We start from the raw sequence: 17907 nt of genomic DNA on the forward strand, positions 1-17907 counted from the left end.
ACCCCTGCAAAATATATTTAGGGATCATTCGTGTTATTATGGATTCCCACGTGAATCAATTGCTCATTCCTTTCCATTGCCATCGTGCCGCTAGACCACAATTTATCTGTTCATAGGTCAGAGGACATGTTGGTTATTTTCAGTCTTTGTCGATAATGAACAGAGCTGTCGCAAATATTTGCATACAGGTTTTGTCTGAACCCAAGTTTGCGTTTCTCTTGGGAGTGTGATTTCTGGGTTGTAGAGTGAGGCTATGTTTTACTTTACAAGCATTAACATCTTGTTGATTTTGTAGTTTTGGAGAGGTGGTAGGATCAAAACAGGATTGGAGAGGGTTACAAAGTAAGAGGGAAGTGAGGTGGCACATGCAGTACGTGAGAGCAGCACTTTAGAAGATTCTGGCCAACATGGAGATAGTGAACAGGGCTGCGGTTGGAGGTGGCCGCCAGGTTAAGGGAGGGAGGGTTTGGCAAGGATAAAAAGAGGCTGGCACATGTTTAATGAGGGCGGGAAGGAGAAAGCAGACAGGGAGAGGTTGAAGATAAAGGAAAAGAGCAGGGTGCGGGGGAGGAAGGGGTAGTGAGGTTTCTGAGAGGGTAGGAGGGACTGGTTTTTGATTACAAGGAAGTAGACCCTCTGTTTTACTGAGAGAGCAGGAAAGCAGTGAGCGTCTCAAAGCCCTAGCCTGACCTTAACATGATCTCATAGGGGACAGTAGGAGACAACCTCAGACCTTTCAAGCTACCCGCCTGCACAAACCCTTGACCCAACCAGACAGTCTCTTGACTACACCATGCTCATACCATTCTTTAGGAGCCAGTCAGTGTGTGGGGGACACAGTCGTCACCATTGCCTGTGATGGAGCAGGTGCTCAGAAGAAGCCAAGCTCCCAGTTCAGTGCATTGTTAACGTTTATCCAGCGAGGTATTTTGGCCTTATCTTCTCCAAAGACACACTTACGATTTTCAAAGTTTGATCTCCATGTCACAAATAACCACCAGTTTACCAAATCGCCTCTAGGTCACAAAACCTGGGGATGCACAGGACTCAGGGACAGGTGGCATAGGCACGAAAATTCCCCTCCCCTTGTACAATCCGGGGTCTTAGTCAGCCTTCTTGGCAACATAAACACTTTTCCTTGCTACACACCCTGACATTGACCCCCGATAATTAGAAGCTCAGCTGCCTTCTCCTCTCACTCATTCATGAGTAAAGCAGGATGTATTCCTTCTACTCTTAAAAAGAAAATGGGGGGCACCTGGGTGTCTCAGTCAGTCAGACGTCTGACTTGGGCTCAGGTCACGATCTCATGGTTTGTGAGTTTGAGCCCCGCATCGGGCTCTCTGCTATTAGCACAGAGCCGGCTTCTGATCTTCCGTCTCCCTCTCTCTGCCCCTCCCCCCACCAAAAATAAATAAACATTTAAAAAAAGAAAATCATGGTAATAATAATGACACAATAAGAAAAACAGCACTTGTATTAGTTTAAATGACTACAATGCAAGTTGCTGGGCATATTGTTGAGGAAATGAAGGTTTTCAGACCTTCTGGGAATATCTGAAATGACTCCAGCCAATCATTTGGATTCCAGAAAGCCTCATGCTGATATGTAGCAGAGCAATTTGTGAGCCAAGACTGATAATCACAGCCAGCTGTTGGATATCAGATTTAACACTTTAAAAACTCATAGGAACCAATAAATGTTTTGTGGAATAGTCCCATACAAAAGAACTGGCTATGGTAATCTCATCTTAATGTACCTGAAAAAGCGAGGGGTTTAAAGTCAGGAAACAGAATTTTTTGTTTTTGGAAAAAGGTTTGGAGACAGTCATAGGTCTAATACAATCAGGGAAGAATTCTCTAGGTGGCCGGTTGGGCTCTGAATCCAGAAATAATCTACACAGGTGACTAGTGTTTTAATGGCTTTTGGTTATTGTTTTTATTTTCTCAGCCACAGTGTTACATATCTCAGGGTGGCCATACTCTAAATAAATTTACGTGTACTTTTGAGAAATTCCTTGTAGAATACTTAGCATCTTTATAACAGGGCTAAGAGAGTTTGGAAGTAGCTCTGTGATTATAAGGTCATTGCCTGATTTTGGATCACTCACAGACTTCTAGAGGGCAGCCGCTCTATGCTGGGCACTGGGAGTAGTGTGAATTAGAAGTGTCCCTCCCATGACAACCCTTACCGTCCCTCCCCGCAGATGCTCTCTGGGAGAGATCCGAATGCAGAGACTAGAATCCAATGTGATCTGTATCACTGGGAACACAAGAAGAGGAAGATTAGCTCTGTGTAGAAACTTAGAGAAGACCTTTTTAAGAAGGCATCTGAGTCTACTGAATCTCAGTGAATGAGCAGGATCTCCCTGATGGAGGAGGCACAGAACAAGGCAAAGACAGAGTGGTCAAGATGCACTGACACAGAGACACCAAGAACACGGGCTGGGAAATGACTCCTTGAGCCTGAGATCCCCGACTTCCCAAAGCCATAAACCTTTCTTCAGGGAAAAAAGCACTCTCTACCTAATCCTTGGACTTTGTCTTGTGCCACACAACTACAGGGCTGCTGAGAGATGTAGAATGGGAAACGGACCAGTGAGCCCAGGGAAATGATGCTTGGGTCACCTTGTCACCCGTGGACAATCCATTCACTTGGCTTGGGAGGCCAGCAGATGCCCCGCTGCCTTTTCATCCCATCGTGGGAAGCCCTGGGAGCTAGACACAGCTCTGATCTGATAGAGAGAGAAAACTGCTCACAACAGACTCTTTCTAGTTTCTGTGCAGCCAGGAAGCACATCACCTTCCAACTCCTAAATGTGCAGGTGTGAAGAGAGTGCTACGGTCTGTCACCGTGAACAAGAAGACTCTGCCATGTTGGAATAAGCCCCTTGTCACAGAGCATAATATGCCTTCTTCCATGGCTGTTATAAACTGAACGTTTGCGTCCCTGCAAAATTCATATGTTGAAATCCTAAGCCCCAGTGTGATGGTAGCAGAGGAGGTAAGGCTTTTGGGAGGTGACTCAGTCATGAGAGTGAAGCCCCCATGAATGGGATTAGTGTCCTTGTAAAAAAGACCCCAGGCAGCTCTCTGCTTTGTACTATGTAAGACAAATATAATGAAAAGGAGGGACTCTGCAACCTAGAAGAGGGATCTCACCAGAAATCTCAGACTTCCAGCCTCCAGAACTGTGAGAAATAGATATCTGTTGTTTATAAGCCACTCAGTATATATTCTGAACAGCAGCCTCAACTGACGAAGACAGTGGCCTACTCTGTACAAACGGTCTCTGCAGGTGGCATTAAAGAGATAGTATTCAAGATTCTGTCTCTGTACATGGAATAAAGCAAGGCCAGCTAAAGGGTGTGAAGATTGAATCTATGGCCTTTGGTCATTCATTCATTTGCTAATTCATTCTTTCAAACATGTATGATGTTTGCCAAACACTGTGTGAGCAGGGAAAACCTGGGGTAAGAGATAACAGTAATAAAATGTCATCTATTTGGACTCATTTAGTAAGGAATTTGAGAATGATTTGGAAAGTATGTAAAATATAACATTGAAACAAATATTTAATAAGTCAATGAGGAATATAAATAATAGTTGTACAATAATGCTCAGTTTACGTAAGACAGTACTTTCCAAGAATCCTCACCATAGTTACACCTTTTAGAAGCATAAGGAGACAATATATTAAAAACAGGGCATTCTTTTTTTTTTTTTTTGACGTTTTTTATTTATTTTTGGGACAGAGAGAGACAGAGCATGAACGGGGGAGGGGCAGAGAGAGAGGGAGACACAGAATCGGAAACAGGCTCCAGGCTCCGAGCCATCAGCCCAGAGCCTGACGCGGGGCTCGAACTCACGGACCGGACCGCGAGATCGTGACCTGGCTGAAGTCGGACGCTTAACCGACTGCGCCACCCAGGCGCCCCAAAAACAGGGCATTCTTAAAGATTTGTTTAAGTACCTTCTTAAAGATTTGCTATTAAGCCCAGATTTAACCTGATCCTAGTTACTATAAATCTTTTAAATGAAACTACATTTCTTGAAAATCTTCTCTGATTCATACTTCCAACTAAATTCAAGCTGGTTCTGCTACGTTAAGTCCCAGTTGATATTAAGCCTTTTCATTTAACGATGAACAGATTTGCTGAGTCTGGATACCACAAATACCCCTCAGTAATCTCCAAATTAGATGTCTGTACCCAAAGCTTTAGGGGACAAGAGGACCCAGGGCCATGTCACTGCAGGATTGCTACGATACTCCCATGCCCGCTGAAGACCTCATTGCCACCTAGGCAAAGGAGCACTACAGTTCCCCGTGAATACATGGAGGAAACACAGGCACAAGGCAGTTGAACTGCTGGGTCAAGGTCACCCTGTGAGTCCCCTCCTAGCAAACTGGAAGCAAGGATCAGGCTGTGTCTTCTCTTATGTCTGTGACTATCTCCCTCCCATTCCTGGAGCTAAGAAACTTCTATTTTTATTGCTAATTTTGATGTTTTTGAGCTTGAGATGGCATTTCTCAGTCATTCCCTCTCTTCTTCCCTTCATTAATGTTTGGCATATCTATTACATAAAAACACACTCCCCATTAAACAGCAAAGTTATGACATTTATGGAACATTAGCCAGAAAATATGAAACTAAAGCTTTATTCCAAGTTCAATTAGACTGCACCCTTGATAAAATTCAGGATTCTCACAAGAACAAAAAAAAAAGAATCAATCTGGACATACTCCTTATTTAAAATCTTGTACACACGGGAACTTCCAAAGGGGATATAAGAAATAATTAGGCTAACAATCATTCAAGTGTCTTTGTTGACATTAAAATATTCTGGCTAATGTCAATCTGATAATGAATGAGTAGCTGTACTCTCCATAACTGAGGGAGGCTATCCAGTTTTGAAATACTGTCAGAAGCAAAAGGAATGCCTAATTTGCTCTATCGCCGAAGGCAGACTTGGCCCTGGAAAAAAGCCTCCTTTGTTGAGGCTCCTTTTTAAAGTTACTTCCATCCTGTTTTTAGTAATCTCCTCCTTTTAAAGCTTTACTCTATTAACAGCCAACATCAGACAACCATATCACGTAGACTCTCACCTGCCCAGTGCCAGGTGTGTGTGTCATGGGTGGGAGGGAAGGGAGGGGGCAGTGAGGGCAGCTGGGGATTTGCCTGACAGTGACCTAACAAACAGTTTAAAACTGAGATTATATGACTGTATATTTATTTGTGGCATGGGGTGGGGAGGTTGATGGAGATTACTAGTCAAAGGTGCTAAAAACTGCTCAGGCTACTCCTTGGCACCACTGGGAACAGCGCTTTCTCTGCTTCAATCCAGACTTTCAGAAATGTGAGTCATGGTAAATGTAATGGTAAATGGTAAGAGTGTCCACTATGGGGCAAGTCATTGGTGGCAAAGGACCATAAGTCATACCTTTTCCAAAAAGATTTCTGACTTGCAATGAAGACTACAAGTCAAACTAACACAAGTGATCTTATTGTCTGGGCTTCATGTCTCCTAAATGATTCTTAATTTATTCACTTCCCATGGATGGACTGCCCTATCTGAATTGAACACGACGACCAGCTGACTGTGAGGCAGGCAGCCTAATATTTCAGTGGCCCATTCCCCTCCCTCAAATGTCGCCAGTTCATGACATTCCAAAGTCTGGGAACCACTGAACTGTAGATTAATCATCAACCTTTTGCTTAAAAGTAAACTCTGCCGTTTATATCCTTGCAGTATGCTTTATCAGAGGAGACAGTAATGAAAGCAATTATGATATAATTAGTTATTATATAACAATACCCACTTTGGTAAGAGGCTTGCCAGCAGTGAATCTGAATCAGGGGCAGCACACAGGGTGGCAAGACTACACAGACAATCTCTCTCGATCACTTTTTGCTTCTTACTTAAGCCAACTTCTCTGTAGCGTCTGACAACTTTGGACATTTCCTCTCTATTGGTCTGTCTGCTCTACAGCAACTCGTTTTTCCTCCTGCTCTGACTGGCTTTTCTTGCTTTTCGATGTAGGGTCCATTTCCAAATTTGCCCGTGTCTAAAAGGATAATATGCTTTATTTCTTTGTCATAGGTCCCCTGTTAGTTTTCATTAAACACTCTCCCTACAGATCTCATGCATCCTCCTGGCTCTTGGTACCAGCTATAAAGCTGCATCTCCTAAATTTAGTTTACTTGAGATCCAACATACAAAGATTAATTGAGATTAATTGAGATCCTCTGTCCCCCTCTCCCTTTGCCCCTCCCTGCTTGGCACTCTCTCTCTGTCTCTCTCAAAAGAAATAAACTTAAAAAATAATTGAAGTCAATCCTCTCAAATCCTGCTGCTTCTTTATCAACTAAATTTATGTGATATTCTAAACCCTTTGTGTCATTTCAACAATAAAGTACTGAGTGTCAGGCATACATAAGGGCTCAATGTCTCACCTGACAACCATTTGTTGAGTGCTTTTATGTACCAGGCCCCATTATAGCAACTGGGCATACAGAAGTAAGCAAAACAGACAAAAACCCCAGGCCACATGGATGGAGCTTACATGCTAATAGGTAGAACATCATAAGTGAAATAAATATGCAAAGGTAAGTAAAATACATGGTAGTTTAGATAATGCTATGTATTATGGGGAAAATGTGATACACAGAAGGTGGACGAGAAGTACTTTGGTAGGAGGCAATTGCCACTTAAACTTGGGGGCCAGGAGAACCCTCCTGCAAAGGTGACATCTGAACAAAGATCTTAGGGAGACAGGGAGCAAAGCTGGAGAGTCTTCTAGACAGGAGGACTGGCAGGTGCAAAGACTTGGCAACTCTTACCTATAACCTACTAGCCCTTAGGTTTCTCTCCCAAGGTCTAGCCTCAAATGAGACATCTCTTTTAGATGTTCCATGGACACATGAAACTCAACAGCTCCTCAAATACAAGCATACCTTGGAGATATTGTGGGTTCAGTTCCGGACCACCACAATAAAGCAAATGTAGCAATAAAGCAAGTCAAGCGAATTCTTTGGTTTTCCAGGGCATACAAAAGTTAGTTTTACAGGATACTGTAGTCTATTAAGTGTGCAAAAGCATCGTGTCTAAAAAAAAAACAATGCACATGCATTAATTAAAAATAATTTATTGCTGGGGCACCTGGGTAGCTCGGGTGATTAAATGTCTGACTCTTGGTATCGGCTCAGGTCATGATCTTGTGATTTTGTGAGTTCAAGCCCTGCATTGGGCTTTGTGCTGACAGTGCGGAGCCTGCTTGGGATTCTCTCTCTCTCCCTCTCTCTCTCTATCCCTCCCCCACTCATGCTATTTCTGCCTCTCTCAAAATAAATAAATAAACTCAAAAAAAGACTTTATTGCTAAAAGATGCTAACCATCATCTGAGGTTTTAGCAAGTCATACTCTTTTTGTTGGTGGAAAGCCTTCCCTTGATGTTGATGACTGCTGACTGATCAGGGTGGTGGCCCCTAAAGGCTCGGGTGGCTGTGGCAATTTCTTAAAATAAGACGATGAAGTTTGCCCCATCAATAGTCTCTTCTTTTCACACACACTTTCTCTGTAGCATGCAGTGCTGTTTGATAGCATTTGACCCACGGTAGAACTTCTTTCAAAATTGGAGTCAATCCTCTCAAATCATGCTGTTTCCATTATGTCATTTCAACAATCTTCACATATCTTCACCAGGAGTAGATTCCATCTCAAAGAAACCACTTTCCTTGTTCATTCATAAGAAGCAACTCCTTATCTGTTCAAGTTTGATCATGAGGTGGTAGCAATTCAGTCACATCTTCGGGCTCCACTTCTAATTCTAGTTCTCTGCTATTTCCACCCCATCTGCAGCGACTTCCTCCACTCGAGTCTTGAATTACTGAAAGTCATCCATGAAGGTTGGAATCAACTTCTTCCAGACTCCTGTTCATGTTGATATTTTCAACCTCTTCCTATTGAATCACAAATGTTCTTAATGACATCCAGAATGGTGAATCCTTTCTGGGAATTCTTCAATTGACTTTCTCTGTATCCATCAGAGGAATTGTCTATAGCAACTAAAGCCTTACACAATATATGTCTATAAGAAATACTATAAAAATGGATATTTCTATAATAAATCTTATTATAATAAATAAGAAGACCTGAAAGTCAAAATTACTCCTTGATCCACGGGCTGCAGAAGGGATGTTGTGCTAGCAGGCATGAAACCACCATTCATCTCACGTACATCTCCGTCAGAGCCCTTGGGTGACCAGGCACATCGTCAATGAGTGGTAATATTTTGCAAGAATCCTTTTTCTGAGCAGTAAGTCTCAAAAGTGGGCTTAAAATATTTAGTAAACCACACTGTGAACAGATGTGCTGTCATTTGGGCTTTGTGGTTTTATAGAGCACAAGCAGAATAGATTTAACATAAATCTTAAGGGCTCTAGGAGTTTTAGGATGGTAAATAAGCATTAGCTTCAATTTAAAGTCACCAGCTGCATTAGCTACTACAAAGAGGGTTAGCCTTCCCTTTGAAGTTTTAAAGACAGGCATTGACTTCTCCTCTCTAGCTATGAAAGTCTTAGATGACATCTTCTCCCACTATAAGGCTGTTTTGTCTACATTGAAAATCTGTTTAGTGTAGCTGCCTTCATCAATTATCTTAGCTAGATCTTCTGGAGAACTTTCTGCAGCTTCTACATCAGCACTTGCTGCTTTACCTTGCACTCTTATGTTATGGAGATGACTTTTTCCCTTAAACCTCATGAACCAACCTCTGCTACCTTCCATCTTGTCTTCTTCAGCTTCTTCACCTCTCTCAGCCTCCACAGAACTGAAGATTTGAAGAGCGGTAGGGCCTGACTCTGTACGAGGCTTCAGCTAAAGGGACGCTACGGCTGGTTTGATCTTTTCTCCAGACCACTCAGAGTTACTCCAGATCATCAGTAAATCAGTTTTGCTTTCTTATCATCCATGTGTTGGCTGGAATAGCACCTTTAACTTCCTTCAAAAACGTTTCCTCTGCATGCACAACTTGGCTTACTGTGCAAGAGACCTAGGTTTCAGCCTATCTCGGCTTTTGACTTGCCTTCCTTGATTAACCTAATCATTACATTTTGGTGCCCTAACACAATTATAATAATAACATCGAAGATCACTTACCACAGGTTACCATAACAAATATAATAATAATGCAAAAGCTTGAAATTTTGCAAGAATTACCAAAATGTGACACAGACACATGAGCAAATGCTATTGGAAAATGGTGCCAATAGACTTGTTCGACGCAGGGTTGCCACAAACCCTTAATTTGTAAAAAGACACAAAATCAACAAAGTGAAATAAGGTGAAGCACAATAAAACAAGGAGACTGATCATCTAGTGGTGTGAGGAGCATTCCCCTGTGATCCCTGCCTGGCAAACAGTACCATCGACCACCCACTGCATGAGGCAGAAACCCCTCCCTCGTCCTCTCCCCTATATCTAGCTAGCTGAAACTTCTTACTGTAGTCATTTTGTCTCTTTTGTCTCTTTATTTTTTAATGCTTATTTATTTATTTTTGAGAGAGAGAGAGAGAGTGCTAGAGGGGGAGGGGCAGAGAGAGAGGGAGAGAACATCTTAAGCAGGCTCCATGCTCGGCACAGAGCCCGACGTGGGGCTTGATCCCACAACTGTGCGATCATGATCTGAGCTGAAATCAAGAGTCGGAAACTTAAGGGACTAAGCCATCTGGCCGCCCCCTTACGGTAGTCATTTTAGATTGACATTTGGCTGTAAATGTACTGTATCACCTCACCTGTTAAGCAAGCATCATTTAATTAACATTCAATTGGACAAAATATCAACAGATGTGGGTCCCAGTACTTCAAAATGTGAAGCGTTATTCCCCTATTGCAAAGAAGTGCTAGATAAGACATGGAGACTAATTCTGTCCCAAGATACATAGAGGCCCATACAGAACCCTACACCTAAAGTCACGAAGCTAGCTAGCGATTATTGAGCACTTAATCTTATTTATTTTTCATAAAGCCAAGGCCTGGAGAGATGTGATAATGTTCCTGAGGTTATAGAAATAGTGAATAGCGGGGTCTGGATGAGAAGTCATGCAGAGGGATGCCTAGCACTCTGCCCCAGCCATCTGCTCCAAGCCACACGCACACTGTGGTCAGGAGGCCACCACTGGATGTATGCACAGAGACTGGCTGTGGCACCAGAGGCAACAGCAGAGTCACCGGGAGGGAGGCCGTGCTTATGTCATCAGCGCCGGCTTCTTTCCTATCTTTCTTTCGGAAAATTTGATTTTGGTATCTCACACGTGCTTTATTTTTATGCAAGATGAAAGACTGCAGAAAGGAAGCAAAGGTGCCAAACCAATGACACACTTAAAAATGTTGAAACCCAAGACACCAAGGTGGCTCAGTCGGGTGACCGCCCAACTTAGGCTCAGGTCACGATCTCGAGGTTCGTGTGTTCAAGCCTCGCATCGGGCTCTCTGCTGATAGCTCAGAGTCTGCTTTGGCTCCTTCCCCCTTCCCCCCTCTCTGCCCCTCCCCAGCTTGCGCTCTCTCAAAAATAAACAAACGTTAAAAAAATGTTGGGGCGCCTGGGTGGCTCAGTCGGTTGAGCGTCCGACTTCGGCTCAGGTCATGATCTCGAGGTCTGTGAGTTTGAGCCCCACATCAGGCTCTGTGCTGACAGCTCAGAGCCTGGAGCCTGCTTCTGATTCTGTGCCTCCCTCTCTCTCTGCTCCTCCCCTGCTCACACTCTGTCTCTCAAAAATAAATAAAGATTATTTTTTTTTAAATAAAAAAAAATGTTGAAGCCCATAATAACTGGGACAAAGGCTGGTGCCCTGGGTAAGTGCAGTGAATTCCTCGGGGGTGAAGTTACCCACACCCATCAGTCATTCCGGTCCAGAGGCTGAAGTACAAGTGGGAACAAAGCACACACCATGGCCTTCAACAACAGAACACTTCTTTTCATCCTCCTTTACTAAGTGGCAATGATAATGCCATGTTTAGTCCCATCTCGACTGCCTGGGGAGATCTATCAAGGGCATGCCTCCAGCAGACTTGACCCCTTCTGGGCCCAGTGGGGCAAGGCTGCAGCCCCTACTTCTGCAGGAAGGAACACCAGAATGTACCCAGTTTCCAAGGGGTTCTAAAACTTGCCTTAGTTTTCAGGCATGTTCCATTCTACTGAAGTAGGTGATTTTTATGGGCTCAGGTTAAAAGCAAGGCAGGAAGCTGAAACCACCCAGTGCAAAAGGAAGGAGAGGAACCAGGTGGGAGGAGGGTTCCCTGGAAAATGAATGGCCAGCATGAGTCAGGCTTTCTCTGCCCCCCCCCCCATCAGCCCCGCCCACGGAAACAAAAATTCTGTGCCTTGATAGCCCAAAGCAGCTCACATCCGGTGATCTGATGAGACATTCTTGCAGTCTTAAAATTAAGTGTAGCTATTTAAGACATCGCTATTCACCACACCAGTTTTGGCATCCCAGTTCATTTTCGTTAGATTTCATAAGCAGCAAATAAACAATCGGGAGAAATGATTTGGGGCACCAAACACCCCATCACAGGCTTATTTGCATGTACCTTCATCTCCTTATAAATTGGAACCGTGGTCTAAAGATCACAGCGTCATCAAATATGCAGGAGAAATGATTTTTAGCACATCCACAGCACAATCACTCCACTGGACTCTTAAATAAATCACTTCATTTTCAACTGCAATGTAAATCCCTATGAAAGATGTAGGAAGCTTGAAAATAGGTTTTCATGACACGCTAACTCATACCATTGTTCCCCCAATCATTGTCGTATTGATCCAAAGATAACAATTATCTCCGCCATTCAGACCCTACTTGCTTAAAAATAATTTTGACAAGTGTTAAGATTAACTTAATCAGGGGCGCCTGGGTGGCTCAGTCGTCCAACTCTTGATATCGGCTCAGGTTATGACCTCGTGATTTGTGAGTTCGAGCCCTGTGTTGGGCTCTGCACTGACAGCTTGTAACCTGCTTGGGATTCTCTCTCTCTCCCTCTCTCTCTGCCCCTTTCCTGCTCTCACATGAGTGCTCTCTCTCTCTCTCTCTCTCTCTCTCTCAAAATAAATGAACATTAAAAAAGATTAACTTATTGATTTTTCAGTTGAAAAGCACGTTCTAAACTATTAATACTATAAGAACATAAGTGGAATGCTTAAATCGCCTGCCTAAAACAACAAGCTGTTCCAAAGACCATTTACATACCAAAAATGCACCTATTAAGTTGAGGTGCTATCTAGAAATAATTTTTATTTATACATTAAGTCAAGTATACTTGCTTAACCTAATTTAAATCACTGTGCAAAGTTGGAAGAAATTAAAATGTTGTTTCTTTCAGAGTCTTAAATTTGCGACAAGCTTTTCCTCCCAATTATAGTTAATTAGTGAGGCTTTATTGTAACAATAAATCACGGGGGACGCTTCTAGTTTCATGGGTGGTTGATGCTGATTCTAATCAGAATGGCTGACTTACTGCTTGAGCAAGGACTGGCTGCTTCTGGAAGGCCCCATTAATGACTTAGGTCAACAGATGTACCACCGAGCAATACTAGTCATGCCAAGGACAGAGTGTCCCTTCTTCCTCCTCCAACGTCTAAAAGAAAATCGAGGATAAACACTGACCTAGGGGGACCAGACAAACAACCAAGCAGCCTATAGTATCATCAGACTTGGAAGGGGCTTGCTCGACCAGCAGCCATTACTAGTAAAATTAACCTGTTTTCATCTCCCACTCCACTGATATTTCACCAGATCTCACACACCTACGAGAAGCCTTAAACAAAAATAAGAAAGGGAAAGAGGTCTTGGAAGTCAGGATATTTAATTAGAGATCCTTTGGGTTTAAGTAATAGATATCTACTCACAATTGTGTAAGCAAAACAGTAGAGCTTACGGGATGCGAGGGTATTGCATTCGAGACACAGGCAGGAAGCACAGAAGGGCCACGTGATGGTCTGGCCTCAGCAGCTTCATCTGTCTCTGTCGATACTTCATCTCCCCGCTCATCTCTTTATTGTTTTCTCAGCTTCTCCTTGCACTGGGCCAAACTGGGATGTGCCAGGATGTTCTGGTTTAAGTACCAACAGAAACTTCCTACCATCTCTCAGATCTGATTCTAACTTTTCAGAAGGGAGTATCTGTTACATGAGTGTTTCACTACAGGTGGGCCACGTACAGCCTGGCTTTGCAGATGCAAACATTGCTACAGGGGCCATGTCTGTGGGTGACGGGGATGTGCAAGTGGCTGCGCCACCCCCCAAACCTTATTTATCTACGACCTGTGCCAGGGTGGCTCTCCTTTTTGCAAATGATCCATTTTCTGGGTACAAGAAAAATGTCCTTCATGGAATAGGTACTTTCTTTTTATTTTTTTAAGTTTATTTATGTATTTTGAAAGAGAGAGAGAGAGAGAGAGAGAGAGAGTCACAAGCAGGCTCTGTATTGCCAGCACAGAGCCCAATGTGGGGCTCGAACTCACGAACTGGGAGACCATGACCTAAGACAAAATTCAGAGTCAGACCCTTAACCAACTGAGCTACCCAGGCGCCCCTGGAATAGGTAATTTCTTATATAACATTGATCATATATCTTTTACACAAAAAGTGTCAGTATTTCAAAGAAATGGGAATAATCATATACCTTACTTATATTTAAATGGGCTTATCTTATTTCCTTTTAGGGATGATATAATACCATGAAAGGGTAGATGGTATTATTCCATTTATTTTCTAAGGGAAATGGAGATTGTTACCCTGCTCATACAGACAGGAAATGATGTTTGATAAACAGTGTGCCAGCAGAGCTGAATGGTGTGGACAGAACATGCCCAAACCCAACTCTGGTGCTCAGAGCTGCCTCTTGGCCCTGTTATAGCTTCATATGGCCCTCCATTACAGTGACTCCATTACAGTGGGGTGACTGCCGCTCTCCCATTGCCTCTAAACTGTGCCTTTACTCTGAACCTCACAGTTATACATCACAGAGTATCTCTTCTTCTCTGCTTTCTGTATTTGTTTTCTTTACTCATGTATCTTTCATAGTTGACCTGACAAATCCTTTCGTGAGTCCATTAATGGAGGGATGAAGTGGATTAACATAACTCCCCAGTGTGTTCCAAATGCAAGAGGAACCCAAAATGCCATGGCATTGACCACTCATGGAATAAGAAAGCTGAGGAAGGCAACCTAGAAACCAATTAGCTGCTGTGTCCCTGCATTTTTATAGGGAAATGTTAGGTCCAGAGAGGTGAACTGTCACTCAGCTAATAAAGGGAAACGCTGAGATTAGGGCCCAAGCACTTGCTCACACATCAGCATCACTGGTGAATGTCTGATGTGAAAATACTTCCTTGAGAGAGAAATAATGCAGTATAAAGCAAATGGATTTGCTGGGGGGAAATCCTAGAAAGCTGTTGGTCTAAGTTAGAGCTCATGGTTAGAAGACTTCCCACTTGATTGCTCAGCCCTTCTCCAGACTCCCGGACTTCTCAGGGACCCAAGAGTGCCATTCTGTCTGGCCTTCTTCTCTGTCACAGTGGCAAGCCCCAAACCCCAAAGCCAATTCAAATCCTTGGGCCACATTTTCCCTAAATACATCCCCCCTCCTTAACTTTCCTACTGCTTTATATCTGAATCTTCTTTAAGTAGTATTTTTACTATCAGTTTTTAAATAGTGGTTTTAGCTTATTAGGTCAGAGTATATTAGCATCTGAACTCCTAGGAATTCAAATCTCTCTACTTTTTCTAGTATGCTCTTAGCATAGTAAAGAGAACAGGCTTTTATTTTATGTTTTTGGTCACGACAGGGGAACATATGGGTATTGGAGACAGATGACCCTGAGTTTGGGTCACAACTCTCCAGTTTTGAGACCCCTAGTTCAGGCACTTAACTTTTCTTTTTTTCTTTTTCTTTTTAAATGTTTATTTATTTTTTAGAGAGATAGAGAGAGAGAGAGAGAGAGAGAGAGAGAGAGAGAGAGAATGAAAGCATGAGCAGAGAGAAGGGGCAGAGAGAGAGGGAGACACAGAATCCAAAGCAGGTTCCAGGCCCTGGGCAGTCAGCACAGAGCTCAACATGGGGCTCGAACTCACGAGCCATGAGATCATGACCTGAATCGGAGTCAGACACCCAACCGACTGAGCCACCCAGGGACCCCTGGCATTTAAGTCTTTTAAACTTCAGTTGTACATGAGATTGTTGTCGGGATGGACAGAGCTATTCTGTACCCATGGAAGCAAATATCCTTAGAAGAGTCAGCAGGCAGAAACAGTTCCCTAAGAGAGAAAAAGAGAGGATTCACCTACCACCATCCCAAAGTTCTTGGGCCTTCAGTTCCAGAAACACAAGGATGAACTGGCTGGGTACAGGGAAGAGGCCCAGACAACAAATCTCTAGGGTAAGTGCCATTTCTTTACGGCCACAAAGTAAAGGGATCTGTATATCTACTGTTAGCCACACCACATAATGGGGTAGTCCCTATGTTTCTACTCGGCTTAATATCAGTAAGTTCTCCAAGTACTAGATGCTGGGTGTTCATGATTAAACATGGCGTAATCACTCAGTATCAATCTTCAGATGTGCTCAGCAGGAAAAGAAGCATATGGCCTGATATGACTCACAGGCCAGCCATGCTAATCTGAAGGGACTGAAGGATGTCACAAGCTGGCTACCAATCTCTGTCTCAGGTCTTGATGACACCAGTAGATGGATAAGGTCCCACTCACTGCCAGTCTTGCCTTCCAGAGGCTGCTTCCCACAGGTGGTTGCCCATGGAAAATGTCTCCACGTGCCTGGAATGACAGAAGAAGTCTCAGGCTTCTCTTAGAGGCTAAACCATTTTTAGTAATGACCCTCAGATTTTTTTTTTTCTTTTTTAAAGTTAAGGTTGGTCACTAAGCACAGTAATGAGAATGGATGAAATGCCTTAAGATTTGGGACGGAACCAAATTTTCAGATCACGAGGGAAACCATGAAAGAGACATTAATATGAACATAAAATAACCAGGTTGAGGATTTACATTCAATAAAGATAAATAATACATCTCTGACTGAAATGAATCACAGTTGTGACAAGTAAGGGGAGGAGGAAGAAATTAGCCAGGATAAACTCAAAAGAAGTTGTCAAAAATGTTGGTAAGATAACCTCTCGCCAGAGGCAAAAATCCTAGGAGACATGCAATGGTGGCATTGGAAGACCAGCGAGGAAGGACAGAGAGGCTCCAGTCCTGTGTCTCCAGGCTCTTCTCCTTCCCCTCTCCTTGGGCTTCAACGTCTTTGTATCATCTCCCATGTAAACAAACGAACAAAGAAAACAGCTCTTAAAGAGATGTAACATTCACACAAGGCCTAAAAGGCCAGTAATAATTTGGAATGATATGTCACCCAAGACGGTGTGTGTCTTAGTGGGAGGGCTGGCTTAATTCGGGGAATGAAATGCCTACTTTGGAATTTCAGGCTGTGCTCAGCACATGAGGAAGGGGTTGGGCGTGCGTTTGTGTGCGTGCGTGTGTGTACGTGCGCGTGCGCATGCGTGTGTGCTAGGAGAAGAGGAAGGATATTTTTTGCTTCCTGGGCCCACCGGGGGGACAGGTAGAGGTGGAAATGCAGAGCACGCCCTGATACGCAGTGCAGGAGACGAAATGGGAATTTCAGACAATCTGAACAGGAAGGAAAAAAAAAAAAAAAGACTTTAGGGCTCAAAGAAATGTCGTATGACCCACCTCTCCTTGCTCTTCTCTTTCTTATTTGGTTTCTTTGACATTTTTTATGTGACAAAAACGGAGTTTGTTACTGACAGGCTCTTGTGGAGAACGGTTTGAAGAGAGGGGAGACATCAGAGAAGAATGGGGAAATGGAGGTGAAAACTGAAAAACCACCTCAAACCCTCCTTTCTGGGGACAGTCTGCTCATTTTCTGTTATGATGAAATCTTGCTGCACTCCGTTCTATCAGTGCACTGTCTATCCCAGAGCCTGAATGTGGAAAGAAGCAGGAAAATCCGTATAATTACGTTTCCCACCTAAGCTCTGCTCTCCCCCCCCGCCCCCCCCCCCCCCCCCCCCCCCCCCCCCCACTGAAGCTCACTGCTTGGTCAGGCAGTCAGCTTGTGGCGGTCGGTTACTCAGTTGGCCTCCTTCCTATGAAGCTCAAAGCACCTGCCACTAACTTGCCCCGGTTGGCCCCAGCTCTGCTCCGGAAGTGGGGGAGCCCAAGCCTTTATGGAAAACACTCACATTGCGGTGGCCTCCACCTCTCCGTTCTCCTGTCCTCCCAACCATTTCCCATATCGCAAGGTTGCTGCAGTTTATCACTGCCTCTTCCAAAGTGTGGCAGCTAGAATAAGACCGTCTCAAATCCCCAGCCTCCAGTCCCCAGCCTTTGACATGTTTTCAGGGTGATTTTATCCACATCCGAAGCTCAAATAAGCTGACAGCTCCCTCACATTTCAGCTCCATATATTCACCTGGCTCCTGGACATCTGTCTACTCGAGTGCTCCTCAGACACCTCAAGCTCAGTACGCCCTATTTCTAGTACTTCCTCCACAGCTGCTAGGTACTTCCTGTTCCACGGCTGCTGCACAGATGGCTCACCACTCACTTGGTTGGCCCGGGAAGACACCTCCCGCATCCCATCATCCAAAGTCATCAACTAGGCTTTCTTTAGATTTCCCTTTTTACACCCTACATCTCATTCCTTAATTCAGGCCCCTGCTGAACATCTATGCAGTGCTTGATTTTGTGTGCCTAAGGTTGCCAAGCCTTTGAAGAACACTGCTTTCTGACGGGATTCTGTCCCTCTTTCTTAGGTTCACTTCCTCTCTGCCTGTGTTCTCAATCTCTATCTCCATTTCTTCAAACTGCTTCCAA

The sequence above is a fragment of the Neofelis nebulosa genome, chromosome 8, assembly GCF_028018385.1.
Source record: "Neofelis nebulosa isolate mNeoNeb1 chromosome 8, mNeoNeb1.pri, whole genome shotgun sequence".
NCBI classification, from domain to species: domain Eukaryota; kingdom Metazoa; phylum Chordata; class Mammalia; order Carnivora; family Felidae; genus Neofelis; species Neofelis nebulosa.